Raw genomic sequence first — 17,690 nt, 5'->3', positions numbered from 1 at the left:
ATTACAGTTATTTTTAACTGTTAATTAATCCTGCTACCGTAGAGTAAACAGGTTACGTCCACTTCATGAGCAAACAACTTAGGGCACTTTAAATCGTACTCACATACAATAAGGAGAAACCTTCTCTGCAGAAATTCTGAAAAAAAGGCAATATAAACACACCACGTAGGGGTAGAAATAGGGCGAAGTGCCGTTGAACTTTACGAATATTGATCGTGACGTCGTTCTATGAGGGCTGTCCCACTTTTCAATCCTTGTGAACAGATGTGGAAAAATATTCAATGGCAAAAGTAGATGTATCTCATTACCAACTATAATTTTATAAGACGTTTCAGTGAAGCGATAATTTGTTTCTCTTTTAGTCTCGATGAAAGTATTGAATTAAAAGTAAATATGTGGAGGAATAGTAAAAGATTCGAAAACTTCGAAAGATTCTAAAAGATAACCATATATAGAGGAAAATAACGAAAAATGAGCTGAGCTAAACTTAATCTATTGTGAATGAGCTAAGAAATAAGGCAACAACTTTTTGCGATTGTTCTAAAGCTTCCGATTGTGTTAATCGTTATTGATCGTTGTTATTGTTCAGGGGAACACCTCTTGCATGGTTTGAGTCATACCTTACCAACAGAAGTCAGCTTGTAAGGGTTGATGTCTTCTTGCAAGCCGATAGAATGTAGAGTGTCCCAAGGTTCAGTACTAGGCCCTATTTGTTTCTTCTGTTTTTAAACGACATCTGTTTCTTTCTTTTGGAACAACCCTGATCTCACGGCACTTCATAGGACCTTATCTAGTGACCTAATCACCCTTAAATGATGGTGCTATTCTAATCTTCTCTGTCTCAACGTTTTATTCTATAAAAATACATTGCAGCCTCTTTTATTACATAACACCACCATTGACGTCGTTGAATCTGTTAAATGGTTAGTTGTGGATAATTCCTTGAAATGGGAGTTAAATATTGCCGCCTTATCTAAAAAAATAAGTTCCTCCTCTTTTGAACTGAGATCACACAAAAGATCTGAACTTATCCATCTCCTTAACAGTCTATTATGCCCTAATTGAGCATCTCTGATATGCCTTTCCCTTCTGGGGTACGTGTGGTGCGACTCAATTTGATCGAATCTTCTAATTAAAAAAGAAAGCTGTTAGATATTTAATCGGGACCTCTTTAAAAGATTAAAAATTCTAAATTTGATCTGCTTTTAATTTAATCTATGTCGAAAGTCATAGAAAATCATGACAACATATTTTGAATACGTTCACCATTAAAAACGTCAAACGTTGTGATGGCAATGTCAGATTTGTCACATTCACAAAGCCAATGTTGCCATTTCTCAAAATTTAAGTAGCAACTCCCGTATTGTATATCGATAATATATGTATAATTTTCCCATTTATTAATTAGTACGCGTGTCTGGTTATTTTCGGAAATGATAATTGGTGAGATATTTATTATTAAACCAGAACTACATACTTTACTATGTATCAAATATGTTCTGTTAATTTAAAATTAACTTAGAAAATATTTATTTTTTATTAGACAACAAAAAACACGATTATTTTCGTAATTCAATGTTGAAGGGTGTTTCAAGGGTAATTGTCACGACCGTGCTCTTTAAAAATGGGTATGTTATCAAAATTTTATAGGTCCAACCAAAAAAGCATTACATTTATATCACCTTTTTTATTTTTGTATTTTATTAACATCGTTGCAATGCGTGTGGATAGGAATGAACAATATATTTGGTTAGGGTTTCTTGACATGTAAAAATACCCGAAATAAAATATGTAGATATATTCCCATATCTTGATTTATAGCATGAATGTATTCCGTATATATGCACATATATATTTTAAATTGTACCGTTTTCAACTGATTGTACTACAAACGAAATTGCCCATCTGTTTTTTATGCTTTTCCAGCTTTGTATTGACCCGGATTAGAGCTTTAAATTATTTGTGGCTATTGTTTCGATTGTAGACACTTTCGTAGATTATTGTCGATTCGTTCGATGTGAAAAAAACTAGGAAGAGTCAGTTTTCAACGACAAGTTATTTTACTGTAAGAAAATATTTCACTTTTCAATATGTGATTTAGTCCAGCGAGTTTCCTATATTTTCAAAAGGTCCACAAAATACAGGTTTGTTTCTGTTATTCTTTTTTCGTTTGTCTAAAATCGCTTTCGACTTACAGTCTTATCATAATAGGAGTTTACGAGCGGCTGCGTGGCGGAGCGAGCGCACAACGAATGCGTCGCGAAGTTCGCGGACGCGTGGAAAGCACACACATTAATAGAATGGACAAAAGATGGCAAGTATCAGGATTTAGGAAAAAAATCAGTATAAATCGTATCTTCAGCGTTACTATTTTCGTAATAAATACTTGGTCAAGAATTAATTGGCTGCAATGAATTAATCCGGGGTGGCCCTGGACATGTAAAATATCATGGATAGTTTGGAGCTTAGCTTGTAGTTTATCAAAATTTCCATGATCTCCCTTTTGGCATCAATTTTATTGTTAAATCATCAACCAGAAACAACGTAAAGTTGTATTTGGGTTCACTTTCAACACTTTTTCTGCCTTTATTCATCCTCTTGTCCATCATTAACATTAACTTTGTAATCAGTTTAACCTCTTTCCATTCCTTTTTTTCTAAATTACGTTCATTAAATTCTTTGGTTTTTTGGATCCATATTACGTAACGATTTGGATTTGGATTTGGAATGGGGCATCCAAGCTCGGCGTGCGCGGCGTGAACGTTGGGCCATCGCTCGCAATTCGCTAGTATGATAAAGCCCTAAGCATTTCTTTAAATTTGGGAATACAAAGTAATCGGAGGGAGCCTGAATAATGAAATTAAAGCAAAGCAGTATGAGCAGACAGAAAAAAACAATAAGCGGAAAATTGGGTGTTGATTAAAATCTGATTAAGTGCCTAATATTACGAAATTTTCTTCTGTGCAAGTTTTTGAGAAATTGGCTGATATGCTAACTTTAGAAACAAGTAGAGCAAACCAAGTTAAATGTACAAAATCGATAGACAATTGAAGTTCTTATAACTAAATGCTAATCAAATGCTTCGTTGTTCAGCGATAGAAATTTTGTATAAAAAATTTTTTATTTTTAGATGTGTGGCCTCGTTAGACTAATGCCTTCTAAATCCTACAGAATAAATTAATTTTTTGGAGATGTTTCGAGAAAAATTGACCTTTTCTTAGTTTTTTCAGCCGAACATTATCATTGGTGAAAAATTGTAGACTCATGTGGTCTTGTTAGGGCCTGTATAATCAAATGCTGGACTAATGCTAATTCTGCAGCATTCAATTAGCAAATGTGACGGCAACTTCATGCTGCTAAATCATCTTCTCGATCTAGAGCTGCAGTATCGCCGTTTCCTCGTTAACACAGCATCGCAAAGTAGAATATTTTGGATAATAGGGGATTTGAAATTCTGTCTCAGGCTCAGATAGACAGACGATATCCATTTGTGAAGAATCAGTTATTCTATTGGGATGTATATCTTTTGATCCCCACACGAAGTTTGATTTTTGGTACTTTTACAATCTAGGAGAAAGCCCAACCTTTATATATGATAATTCGCGGTCCTGAACGAAAAGCTTTTTATCATTTTGGAGAGTTGGAAATCACAAGGTGTAGCTGCAGCTCAGAATTAAATTCTTTGTGACATATTGATACTGAAATGGGAAAATCTTATGCGGAATATTATTTAAAATATGATCTAGAGTATGCCTCGTTTTACTACTTGCAGCTAAAACCTGAGTTTGTTGTTTTAACTGAAAATATAATGAAAGAAAAGTAGAATTTGCGTTACTTTCAATAACATTCAATTAATAACATTATTTCTTTTTATTCAAGTAAAACTTTTAAAATGATTATACGAAGGTAAGAACTATTTTTTTTATTATATAAGATTGGGAACTAAATACTTTTGGTTTTTACTGATAGAGACGTATCTTTAGATCCAAGTTGTTTTAATTTTTTATTTCCGTGAGGAAAAGAAAGCTGCTGTGGCCCACCAAGAAATATGTGAAGATTATGGTGCTGATTGATTAATAGAGCGCACGTGTCAAAATTGGTATAAAAAATTCCTTTCTAGATATTTTTCCATCAAAGATGAGAAACTTTGTGGTCGGCGTACTGAAGTTGATGATGACCAAATTGGAAAGATTTAGTGTTCCACTATGATGATGCAAGAACTCACACATCTTTGCCAACTTGTGAGAAACTATTGAAACTTGGTTGGGAAGTGATGCCACATCCCCCATACAGCCATAATCTGGCTCCATATGATTAACATTTATTTCGAAGTTTGCGGAATTCTTTGAATGGTCAAATTTTCACAAATGACGATGATTTTCAATCGCACCTGGTTCAGTTTTTTGCTGATAAGAACCAGAAATTTCATGAGTGCGGAATCAACTATTATTATGTACAACAAAATCGAAATTACTTTGTCGCAATAATATAAGAAAAGCAACGTTTTTTGTCAGTCAAGTATTCAATGGAACGCGAAATTATCTATCCATTTAGTGTTACTGATTTACTGATTGTTTACATATTTTTAAAAATAATTTTTAGATTTTCTTATACATTTGGAAAAAATGTTCACAAGTAGAGAATCCATCAAAGTGAAACTTAAAACTGGGCGTGAGTTATTTATATTTAACTACAGTAAATGAATAAATATCATGTGCACAAAACATTTGTACAACATCTGTTCTCTCACACTTAAGTATTTTTCCCAGTTTTGGAATACCAAGAAAGTAATAAAGAATAAACTGTAGTTCATAAAAAAAGGGGAAGACCCTTACTTTAACTTGTAATAGGATTCAAAATAATGCGCTGTAGTCATAAATCATAAATTTTATATACGAGTAGATGTATGTATGTATGTATGTATGTATGAAAGAAATATTCAGTTTTAATTATAGTTCTGGATAATATGAGGGATGTAAGTATCATTTAATAGTCGAGAAAGATTTTACACCTGAGCTATAGAAATACCAATAAAATTTGAGACTAGTATATACATATATACTTACAACCTGTGAAGTAGTTTTTCTTCTTTCCGCTTTACTTGTTTTTCGATCTATTTGAATTCAATTCTATACTTTTCAAATGAAATTATGGACAACCGGTTTCTATATAATCATAGCACCGTTCTTATATAAACAACATCAAGCTGACAGTTTATTATCAAAATTGAGAGAAATTGAAGTTATGTATTTATTTTTATAATAGCCAAATGGATAAAGAAGAATTAGCAACCAAGTGGTTTTAGGTGAACCAAAAAGCTCGTAGGCTGATATATAGATGGCGCTTCTAGACTACACACCTCTCGTACTATTAGTTTCGGAGTTATAGAATTTTTAGTGAAACTATAGTCTATTTCAGAAAGGTATATAGTAATGAAATGGTTTGAAAAAATAAATAAACAGGAATTTCGTGTGTTAATAAATTTAAATATATCAGAGGAAGTTATTAGTCAGATCGTGAATAATTATTCGAGTATGCGAAAACTCTGTTTAGGTGTATGCCGCGCGGACTTAAAATCGACCGAAAATAAAACAATGATTTGATGATGTTTTACTTTATTACGTACAAACTCCATCAAACTAGCAGACAAATATTCGGAGAAAAATTAAAAAAATATATATGAATCGAAATAATTTTCAATACTCGTTCTGAAAATCTAAACCCCGAATTATCTAGTTGATTCGATAAAAAAATATTCATTAAAATCGTAGTTGCAAATTCAGATTAGAAAATATTTTTTATTTTCGGCCCAATGTGTCCTGGAAAAACTAAAAATACCTATAAAATGCTCCTCAGTATTATCATCAGTGTTTTGGGATGAACATAATATAATATTCACCAATTATCTTAAAAATGGAAAAACAATAAACAGCGACAATGACGTAGCGTTATTGGAGCGTTTGGAGGACAAAAATCGGCCCCATTTGAAGAGGAAAAAGTTTTGTTCCATCAAGGCAATCACTGTGTCATAAATCAAGAAAAACGTTGTTCAAATTGCATGAATTAGGATTCGAATCGCTTCCGCATCCACCGTATTCTCCAGATATGGCCTTGAAAAGATTGTCGCCAAAAGTGGATCCTATTTTGAGGCTAAAGACAAATCATATTATAATAATACTATAGAATAATTGTAAGGCCGCTATAATCAGTGTATCGCCCTAAAAAAGTTGGTCTGGAACCGTTGGTGATAGTTATACTGAATATAATGTTTACACCAACACACACAATTACACTGTCTGACGCTCGTTTCGGTAACCAAGTTAACGTCTTCAGAAACTGAAGGTAAACTAAAATCTAATGACTTGACTTATCTGTTACTTCTACATTTACTCTCTTTACCACTCTATAGTTTGGAAGTCAAGGAATTAATGTAAAGATTCCTGCCAAGAAGGTGTTCCCGATGGAATGAATTTTCGCGGGAGAAGGTGTATTGGTGGGAAAATTCAGTATAAAACAGGAAAGTCAAGTCATCATATTAATAATAAAATCAAAATTTATCAAAAACTGTTTTTTTTTTTATCCTAGTTTACCAAACTTTTGGCTCACCTATTGTGAAGCAACGCATCAATACTTGAAGGAATAGCGCCAAACAACGTCTGCAAATTGAAAACACAAATTGAGAACCTAACCAAATATTGTAAATAATGCTCATGATTCTAAAAATTGTACTATTAATATTCATATTTATAACTAAATATTTAATTTTACATGTTTAGAGTTAAAATTAATGATTATAAGGTGCTTTTAGACATGTAAATTAGACGTTCTTTGTAGTATGAATTATTAGCAATACGGGCAGAGTCGGCAGTACGATTGCTCAAATAATGTGTCTTCAATTTAATTAGAGAAGGTTTCCAGGACAAAAACTAGTAAATCACGCGCTCAATCGACATTCAAAGAGCCTTTGACTCCGTATGGATCAAGGGTTCAATTTATAAACTGATTAATTTGAATATACCAAACCATTTATTAAAAATTCTACAACCTTACTCGATACATAGAAAATTTTACGTTAAAAATAACGAAAGCACGGCGGAGCTTCGCAAGGGTTAGTTTTATAACAGCCATGTACGCGCTGACGACACTTGGTTTGTAGCATCGACAAAACATTCCAATCGTACATTGAACACACTTAGATACCAAAATTTTACCAGCTTCTCATTAAGGAACAAACCTCCAAGTAATATCCTAAAGTACCTAGGGTAAATTGTGTGAGGAAATACACATCGCGAAACAAGTAAAAAGTGCGAAATTGGCAATGGGCAGAATAAATCCTCTAATATACAAACAGAGTAAACTCTCCAGGCAAAACAAACTTCTATCAAATAAACAAATCGTAAGACTAATTTGAACATATGCAGTCCCAGTTTATTACATACGAACCAAACTTAATTTCCACTCCCTGGAGGTAGTACAAAACAAGTGCCTCCGTATGGGTATTAAACATTCGTGCTACCCATAACTTCCAAGAATATCCTGGTTGCATGATGTAGCCGAAATACCCACTGTCAAAGACTTCATAACAAAAATCTCAACAAATTTTACAATTATTGTCTACCAAAAGATCTTCGTGAAAAGCTCAAAGCCGCAAATCGTGCAGGAGATATCAACGACAGTGGGTGTAGACTTCGGCATCCGATAATCATATATCTTGATTGTAAAATTTGCAAATTTAACACCCCAATCATCGTAAATTAAAAATCTTACAAACAAATACGAATTATAATCAACGTTTACCATGTTGCCTTCTCGGAAACATTCTGGGAATCACAACTATATACCGGGGACAAAGTTATTGTTAACGTACTAAATTTGTGGATAATGTCCTCACAAGTTCATCTACAGATAATCACAAATCATCGAAGGACCGCTAGAACACTGAATCCTTCCTACCCAATAGAAAAATGTAATGCAACAAACAGAACAATTGTAGTTGGTGAAGATTTTATGAAACCTGGAAGGGCTCGATAGTGATCAGAAATATATTGTTCAATATACTTCGTCAGCAATGTACAGAGAGGGCAAATTTATAAACATCTAGCAAGAGGAAGAGAAAGAGGAAGAATTACTGTTGAAGTAGACTTTCAAGAGTATAAAACTGATTAAAATATTTAAATCAAAACATTAGTTAACTCAATAATCAATAGCAATATTAATAATAAGGTAATATCCAGAACTTGACGGGTACTGTTCCCTTAAATTATCCTAAAATTGTCATAACAGTTAGTGGAGTAGGCCTAAAGAGGAAAAATTCAAAAAACATCGTGACCTTCAACCCCAAATAACTTTTGTAGAACTCATTAGATCGAATTATTTCACATTGTGGGATGACCCTAATTTTCTGCTCATCGGAAATGAATTCTGTTTCAATAAAGTATTCAGATTTGCAAAAGAAAACCTTTTAGTGTTCAAGATGCATTTCGTATTTTTGAGTGTTATAGAAAAACACTGAATACATACAAATAGTTTACCTTCATTGTCTGAAGACGATAACTTGGTTATCAAAACGCGCGTCAGACAGTGTGTTGATGTATTGGTGGTGTAAAAAGTGTATTCAGTATGAATATCATCAACGGTTCCAGAAATTTCAACTTAAATAAACACTGTCAACGATAGTTATATAATTAGTTATTCGCTTATCAGATTTTCAATATTTCTAATGAATTTAAATATATATAACGTCATGAAGTAAAGTTGCGTGCTTCATGATAATGTATCACCAGATTATAGACCTATTTTGGATAATCTCAGAAAAAACTTGAGCGTTTATATAAAAATTCCTACCAAATCGTCGATGGCGTGCTGTTTGGTTCAAAGAGAAAAGAAATTCATATAATAAATAATAATTACAATTTGAACTCACACATGGAACTAAAAATAAATGTTTTCCTGAAAAATAAATATATAAATTTACACTGGCATGCACGAACAACAAAACCCATTTGTGTCATTGATGGCATATCAGAGATTGTTTTGTTTTAGTGGAGTAACAGGGAAAATAATAAACTTTAAAGCCAAATTGTTTGGTTGATGTGTGATAATAATAAATATTTACTATAAATCATTATTCTAAGTCACATCTACCATTAAAGAGATTCTGAGTATCCCAATTTATGTCAAATAAATATTCTACACTGTTGTTAAGATTGTTATCGGATCCTTATTGTTGAAATTTTGGGAACTCGGTTGTGTCTTTCTTAATCCACACTTTGGAGATTCACTCTTATTAATTAAATAATATGAGTGTTATTTTAACTTGAGGTGATAGACGGCGTCCAAGGTTTCACTTCCCGTTTCATATCGCGTAGTTTCGTTTGGGATATTTGTCACTCGTTTCGACACAATTTGTGCATTTTCGATTTAAATAGTGGTATTATATTCTTGTACACTACTGTCTACACTTCATCCGCGATTTCACTAATTATTACTTGTCACACGTTGTATTCCTTTTCCTTGAAGACCACTATAAAAAAGATCCCAGAGAATTTCATTTAAATGATCAGGAGCTAACTCGTGTTGACTACATTTTCAAATTGCTCCTCTTAAAAATCAATTTACCCTCCTGTGGGGTATGAGCCACAATTTGCGAAACAATGTTCTAGATAAGGTAGATACTGTTTGAGTAAATGCTGCTTTGAGTACACTTCATAATCTCTAAGCAGGTTATCCAAAAACATAAAGTTGTGGTTGAGGAAAATATTCGAAAATTGTTTAGTTTCTGAAAATAATATAATTAAGTTCTCGCTTACAAAGGTTTCAGTGAAAAACATGATGAAATTATTTAGTCAATAGTGATATTGGAAATCAATTATTAAAAATATTTGAAACTACCTCAAAATCTATATTTCACATTGAATTCGATGGTTGAGGTATGGCAACACCGATGTGATTATGTCAAATTTGCCATTTGACGTTTGACAACAACAACGTGCTGTCATACTAGGGCTATTTGAGTTGTTTACAAAAACTTGGAACATGGATTTTTCTATTACTTTCAACTCGCTCCAACTTTGGTGATGGAGCACTACCTCGAGCCACCGGGTGTTGCTGGTTTTCCGAATTCAATCCTAGTCTAACTTAGCTACATGATGAATTACGTGAGAGTCGTCCAAAATCGGCTGTTTTACCAGAAAACATCGATGCTGTGCGTAAACTGACTTGGGCATTAGTTTCACTCGCGTATTGCATTATAATTTGTGTATCAAAAAGAATTGTAAGCGTTGGATAATGCATAATTTGACAGTCGCTCAAAAGAAGCTCGAAACAATTTAACAGCCTATAAGATTTTGACAGGCGACGAATCATGTGTATGTGAATCCGAGAACAGGTCTTTCGAAACGAGCCAAATCCAAAAAAAGGTATTCGCGCCCGAAGCACTTCGAAGCAAATGTTCAGCTGTGTTATCGGAATAACTGAACTTGTCGCCGCCGTTTCCATTAGAGCCACGCAGAACGTTTAATTCTGAATGATACGCAAACATTTGTTTGCTAGAAGTGATCGAAAAAATCATGAAAACAAATCACAGAAGACGAATCATTCGCCACCACGACAATACGAGCTCTCACAAATCAGTTGAAACAAAAAAGTTTATGAACTTTCAAAACATCGAATTCATAGGTCATCCGCCGTATAGTTCTTGTTTGGCACCCAATGATTCCTTCGTATACCTGCAGATCAAAAATAAATTGCGAGGTCAACAGTTTTCTATACCCGAAGAAGCGGTTGATGCGTTCAAATCACATGTTTTGGAATGGAAATTGGTTCAAACGCTTGCAAAAGTACAGTGATCTTAATAATAAAATATTTTGGAAATTAATAAAGCAAAATGCAATTATAAATATTTGTTTTTTTGTCTATCTCAAAACTTAAGTAGCAACCCTCGTAGTAATAACATAGATACTGAATAAATAAACACATTTTTTTTATTACTCAACCCCACAAATAACACTCACGAGGATACGTGGAAATAATATGTAATCGATAAGTACATTGAATGCTTCACTTTCAACGATATCGCATGATTATATCTGGGTCACTAACTTCAACTAAAAGTGTTCGCTGTCTTCCGCAGGAAGGATGGTCCTGCTTGATTACAGTTATGGCACAATATGAAGTCTAATTAAAAACGAAAACGACTTAAGATTTAAAACAAAGATAACTATTAAATTGTCAGCAATGTCCGTAGTATGAATTTATCTAGAAGATTTTGTTGGCATTAATTATATCAACAATTTTACTAATTACGTTGTTGTAATAAATAATGGGGATAGTCGCTACGGGTTTGATAACCCCTTTGGACTGTGGCCTAGTTGAAGAGGGATTTAGAAGCGTCACTATCTTGTGATAAACTCATCTTTCCCAACACCACATTTCCCGGTGGCCGATTCGGTATTGGGCTTTTCGAAATTCACTTCTAACTGTTCCGTATTATGAATAATATGAAATTACATTTTAAAATGGTTCTTCTGCATAAATCGATTAGAAGTATGAAGTATCAAAATAATTTTTATGTCACAAAACATCGATGCTGTGCGTAAACTGATATGGCCAGATCGTCATGTGACATACCGTAAAATTGAGGCATACTTTCGCATTAGATCCACTCGCATACATTGAATATTGCATGAATATTTGGCTGTCAAAAGATTTGTTCGGAAGATTTGACAATCGCTTATAAAAAGCTCGTATCGATTGATGCTCTAAAGAAAATTGAATGCTTTTACTTTGGCTAAAAACTCTTCGTTGAAATAAAATGTTATTCTGATTAATTTTCTTTCCATATTCCTCCTTCTGTAATTGAATTGAGGATAGAAAATAGAAAAATCCAGTTTCTATAAGGAGAGAAAAATATGTCTTTGTACGTATTTATAAATGTTCGTTTGATCTTTATTGATAACCTCCATAATGTATATTGCCCAAAATAGAAAAATAATTGAACGCCCTTTAGAGGAAAAATATAAAACATTTCCAATTAGCCTCACTGTCAAAAGTTTTGATTTATGATACAGCTCTTTTTCCATACATTAAGATTTCAATGATGATTAATTCGTCTGCTTTTTAATCGGATCCTAAATATCGAACCATTATCGAATGAAAATTTTTTCTACGCCAGAAATAAGGAATAACTAAATCAAATGGAACGAATATTAGTTATTAGACCATGCTTGTTATTAATTTTAACCTTTCTTATAAGCCGAAATTGAAAATATGTAAACATATTAGGGAAATATGGGAACAGATTTTAGTAAACTCGACTTTGTGACATATCTGACAGGTACGCACGCGCACTACAAGGACGGAAACCGCGCGAAAATTCGAAACTTGGAATTTTTCGATTCTCAAAGTAGATCAATCATTGCTAAAAGTCGACACAATTGCTATATAAGTCGCAGTTGAAAGATATTTTACAAGTTTTATCGGTATATTTCCTTATTTTTAGTAATATATTATAAATTCTTACTTCTTAGACCTCTTTTATATGGTTTTGTTGATAAATTATCTTGATTTTAGGTCTCTATCAATTAAAATTACGTTTAAAAACGTTTTCACTATTTTCAATCTGTATAAAGATATCATTTGCGTATTTATATTAATCAATAGATCACTTATATCATGAAATCAAAACAAAAATAAAATAAAAAAAATTAAGAAAATTAATTTTTCCTCATCTTTTATGTCTAAAAAATATGTAGCAACCATCTATCAAATTATTCGTGCATTGATAGATCTTTTCCCTCATTTACAGCTTTCTAGTTTTTATGTATGTGAATCATTTCCAAAAATTCTCTTTTTCGTGTATTAGAATGTTTGAATGTATGTTTTTTTTGATATTTCGTGGTTCGTAAATGCAGTTTTATTTTTATTATCATATTGATGACCTTTTAGTCTATTTTCTAAATATTGAGATGTCTGCCCTATGTAGACAGCGTCACAATCAGTACAAGGTACTTGATTAGATAAGGAGATCGACGGAGTTAGAATGGAAATGGGAATCAAACAAAAATATAATCTTAGTTCTCATCTTTTTATATGGAAAAAAGGAATATAAAAAATTGGCTTCAGTAATCTGATATCATAGCAGATACATTTATGAAAATGGAAAAAATAGACATATGGATAGACATGGTGACCACAAAACTGGAAAACCTGGAAACGGAAGAAGTCAATGAAAAGTCAGGGAATTTCTCTAAAAATGTGGAAAAATTTTACCTTTTGTCGTAAAATATGATCAAGAAGTAAAGAAAGACAAAAAAGAGCTCAAATGTGATTGTTTGTGCAATAGAAAACAAGTTTTTGAAAGCAAAGCAAACTTTTTTCAATTTCTTGCTTCGTTTGTTGAACCATTCTTGGTTCAATTTCAATCAGATGACTGCTTAGCACCTTTACTTTATAAGAGTATTGCGTCTTCATTACACGATATCATGCAAAACTTTGAATAAGCGAAACTTCTTGATTCTACAAATATAAAATCTATAGATTTAAACACATCTGAAAATTTGATTTTTTATAATGACATAAACGTTGGTTGTGCGACTAAAAGAGCTATCAAAGAATGCTAAAACATTGAAGAACGTGATGTTCTAGGATATAAAAAAGATTGTCGTCAAGCATATACTGCTTTGACTGAAAAATTACTGAACGATCTCCAGTAAACTACAAATTAGTGGAAGGAATTTCTTGTTTGGATCCAAATGTCGCACAAAATTTAGATATTGGAGCAAAACGTTTGTGAATTTCGCTTGATATTTTAATCGAAAATAATTGGATAAGCGGGGTTGACGCTGATAAAATACTTAATACAAGAAGTTATGCAGAAGATCATCCTTTCAAGTTGGAATCCTAAATTATTTCAAGTCAGATGATAAAAAACTAAATTGTTTGTGGTTAGATGTGTGATTTTAAAGAATTGACCAAATACATAAAAATTATTTTTACATTTTTTCATGGTAACTCATCTTTTGAACGAGGATTTTCTATTAATAAAATTGAAAATCTTCAAGAAGATTCGCTCATTGCCCAAATATTAATTTATGATTAATTGAGAAATGTTGGCATTAAAAATATTGAAATATCGAATAGTCTGTTTCAGTCGGTTAAGAATTCAAGAAGCCGTTATGAAGAAAAATTAAAAAAAAAATGAAAAAAGATAAAGAATTGGATGATCTTGATAGTAAGAATAAATATTTAAAGAAACAGCAATTGAAAAGTCTTTTAGATAAAGAGAAAGCTCTAGTCGAAACTAGTCGTCGAGATATTTCATCCATAGATAAAATAAATTGAAAAATTAAAGAATAAATGAATAAATGTAAGTTAAAGAAAATAGTATACATGTATTACATATGGTTTTTTTTGCGCTAAAAGTGTTAATTTTTCATATTTATTTAATAAATATAAATAAAATAAAAGTGTTTTGGTAACTTCTTATTTACTGCACTTTTCCTAAGTAATATTCTTTAAATACAGTTATCTATTAATCATACATATAATCAAATATTTTTAAACTTAGTCAGGTAATTTTAAAATTAGATCTCTGGAAAATCTGGAGAAGTCAGGGAATTTTATTTTAAAAACTCCGTGGTAACCATGATAGAGACAATAGAAGACATTAGTAAAAATCAACAAATGCAAATGAATAGTGACAAATCAAAAGAAGAATGTGAGGAATATTTAACATTGAAAGGACAATCACTTTTGAATATCTGGATGTCATTTTCAAACAAGACGTGAAAATATATAGCGAACAAGCGAGTAACAAAAACAGATCAAATAAACTATTGTCTTAAAAAGATAATTTTCTGGAAAAAATAGGAAAAGACATGAAAACAAAAGTACACGGCTTATTAACTGTATCTACATTAATATATGGAAGTGAAACTTGGTGATGAACAAAAATATTCAGATTAGTAGCAGCGGAGATGAAGCAACTGAAGAAAATAGTAGGGAAAACGAGGATGGATAGAATGTTAAAAGGATCGGAAATAGATGAAGAAAAATTTAAAACTAAAATTCCAATACTCTAACGATCGAAAGGGCATTAAGAGTTCTAGAGAAGAGGAAAGAGCAGTTCAACTCTGAATTTGCAAATTATTTTGTACTTAGAACTGAAATCATATATTCAAAAGGCTTATATTAAGATACTCTACCAATACTCTAACGATCGAAAGGGCATGAGAGTTCTAGAGAAGAGGAAGGAATTAAGATAAATATTTTCAAATCCAGAATAGACTCAATACTAAACGTTTGAGTGTTTCCATCCTATCTTTGTCTATTTACAATTCTGTTAATAATTTGATTTAAATGTGAGACAGTAGATGGATAGACATTTCCACTACTATACTTTCAGCATTGTTTTATTGTAATTTGTAAGCGTAAATTCAATTAAATAACATTCATTTTTTTGTTTATAAATAATCATATTTCGATTTTAAGAATCATCTACTAAAAGTTTGCTATCCTTTTATTAAAGAAAGCTTACTTTGTAGTAGTATAATAAAATTTTCTTTGTATGTTGTGGGTAATGGAGTATAGATAAAAACGTTTAGGGACACTTCAGTTCACATAATAAATGGAAGCCTGGATTTTGCAGTCATTGAGCGTATCTCCTGATAAAAGTTGGTGAACGTATTATTGTTAGATCGTTTAATAAATACAAATATGTCATTTATATTGTACCAGACGTCAAGGAACGATTTATTAAAAGATAAATAATGTTGAATGATTGAAGAAATAGGTGCGTTAAGGCTAATTAGGGAATTCTTATACTTAAGTGGGGACCATATGAAAAACTATTTAAAAAAATTTTTAAAGCAGTATTCGAGGTTTGTAAAAAAATTTGTGTTTTGTGAAAGAGTAAAGTATCTTTATTTTTTACAATTCAGAAAAATGTTATAGAGCAAAGTTATGAATTAAAAAGCTACAGCCATTTATTATGAAAATTCGAGTTTTGTGATTATTTACTAATTATTCCGTATTAATTATTCTGGCGGGTTAAAATTTAACGAAATCTAGGCAGTACATCCAATAGTTTTTGAGATATTTTGAAAATATAACCTTTTTTTTGAGAAATCGAAAAAAAATTTCACATTAAACAACTTTTTTCATAATATACGTGTTCCAAACCATTCAAACTTTTGGAACGTGTTGTTATCGAGTTACTTATTTTTGTCATAACTCACTTAGTTTTCATAATAGACGGATTTATAAAAGGTCATTTTAAAGGTCCAAAAAAATGGTCTAAAGAATGATTTTTTTTAGAAAATGCGTAATTTTCGAGTTTTTCGTGAAAAAATGTTGTAAAACGTGGTTTGTTTTTTCAATTTTCAATCGCGAAGAAATTATTGAGTGAAATAAAAAACTTCATCCCACATTTTCGTCGAAAAATTAAATTCTCTATCGATTTCCAGTATTAATTTGAAATTTAAAATCTCCACCGCCGAGTGGCATTCACCCCTGGGGTAGAAGCATACATTGGCACCCAATCAGGTTTGTTATTTATAATATTTTTGAGCTTCTGTGGAAATTTCAATCTAATCCATGAAGGTCTTTAAAATTGCGAAGTGATTAGCTGTACTAAGGATGCCCTGACATGAAGTAAGTGACAGTGAATTTCAGATTAAGTTGTTGTTTATAACAGTACAATAAAAACGAAAACGGTTTGCGAATGAAGACACTAAATTTGAAGTGATACTTTGTGTCGTACAAGACCCAAAAATGTCATTAAGAAAAAGGCCCTCTGCAATCCAAACTACTCTATGTAGTAAGTAAAGATACAGTGGCAAATATTTTGAAAGGTAATAAATATCATGCATACAAACCGCAATTTGTACACACGTTACTACCAAGGGATTGCGATATTCGTTTTGAATTCTGCGCTCTGATCCAGGGCAAGTTGGATGAAGACCTGTTCTTTACAAGAACTATAATATTTTCCGATGACGCAACATTTTTTTCAAACGGAACCGTCTCATCACAAAATTGTCGCTGATGGTCTAACAGTAATCTAAACTTTGTAATAAAAATTCGAAACCAACATTCTTTTAAAACGAACGTATTGTGTGGTGTGTGCAAAAATAAATTAGCTGGATCTTCTTTTTCTCGACATTCCTTAAATGCCGCACAATACTTACAATTATTAGAAAATCAAGGGATTTTTTGCACGACCTTCTGTTACAAAAACGTATGACAATTTGGTACCAACAAGACGGTGTTTCAATCCATAGTACATTAAACGTTAGACTACTCTTTGAAAATATGTTTAATGGGAAGATGAATCACAGATATTCAGATATTTTTTGGCCTTCTGACTCTGCTGATTTGACTCCCATCGACTTTTTTATGGGGTTACTTAAAACAGCAGGTTTATCATTGAGGACCATTTGGAGAGGATTATTTCTGAATAATGCCAAAAAATTACTCCAAATATGATACGGAAAGTGAAACAAGAGTTAGACAAAACAACAATTAAATGTTTACAAAGAGTAGGTGAAAATGTCGAAGCTGTAGGATATTGAATTTAAATTTAATTATGTTTGCTTCTGTTTAATAAATATCCTATGTATGGATTTTTCAATTTCTACAATAAATAATTATTATTCCTTCATTACGTATGTAAATTGCAAGGTTATTCAAAA

General features: G+C 32.0%; 1 protein-coding gene across 2 annotated transcripts in view; it reads left to right on the top strand.

The window, feature by feature from the left end:
- Positions 1-17,690, top strand: part of LOC130897445 (myosin-10) — a 116,803-nt gene that overhangs the window by 32,274 nt on the left and 66,839 nt on the right. The gene's annotated exons all lie outside the window — the stretch shown is intronic.

The sequence above is a fragment of the Diorhabda carinulata genome, chromosome 8 (assembly GCF_026250575.1).
Source record: "Diorhabda carinulata isolate Delta chromosome 8, icDioCari1.1, whole genome shotgun sequence".
NCBI lineage: Eukaryota > Metazoa > Arthropoda > Insecta > Coleoptera > Chrysomelidae > Diorhabda > Diorhabda carinulata.
This window is presented reverse-complemented; position numbering and strand designations above follow the sequence as displayed.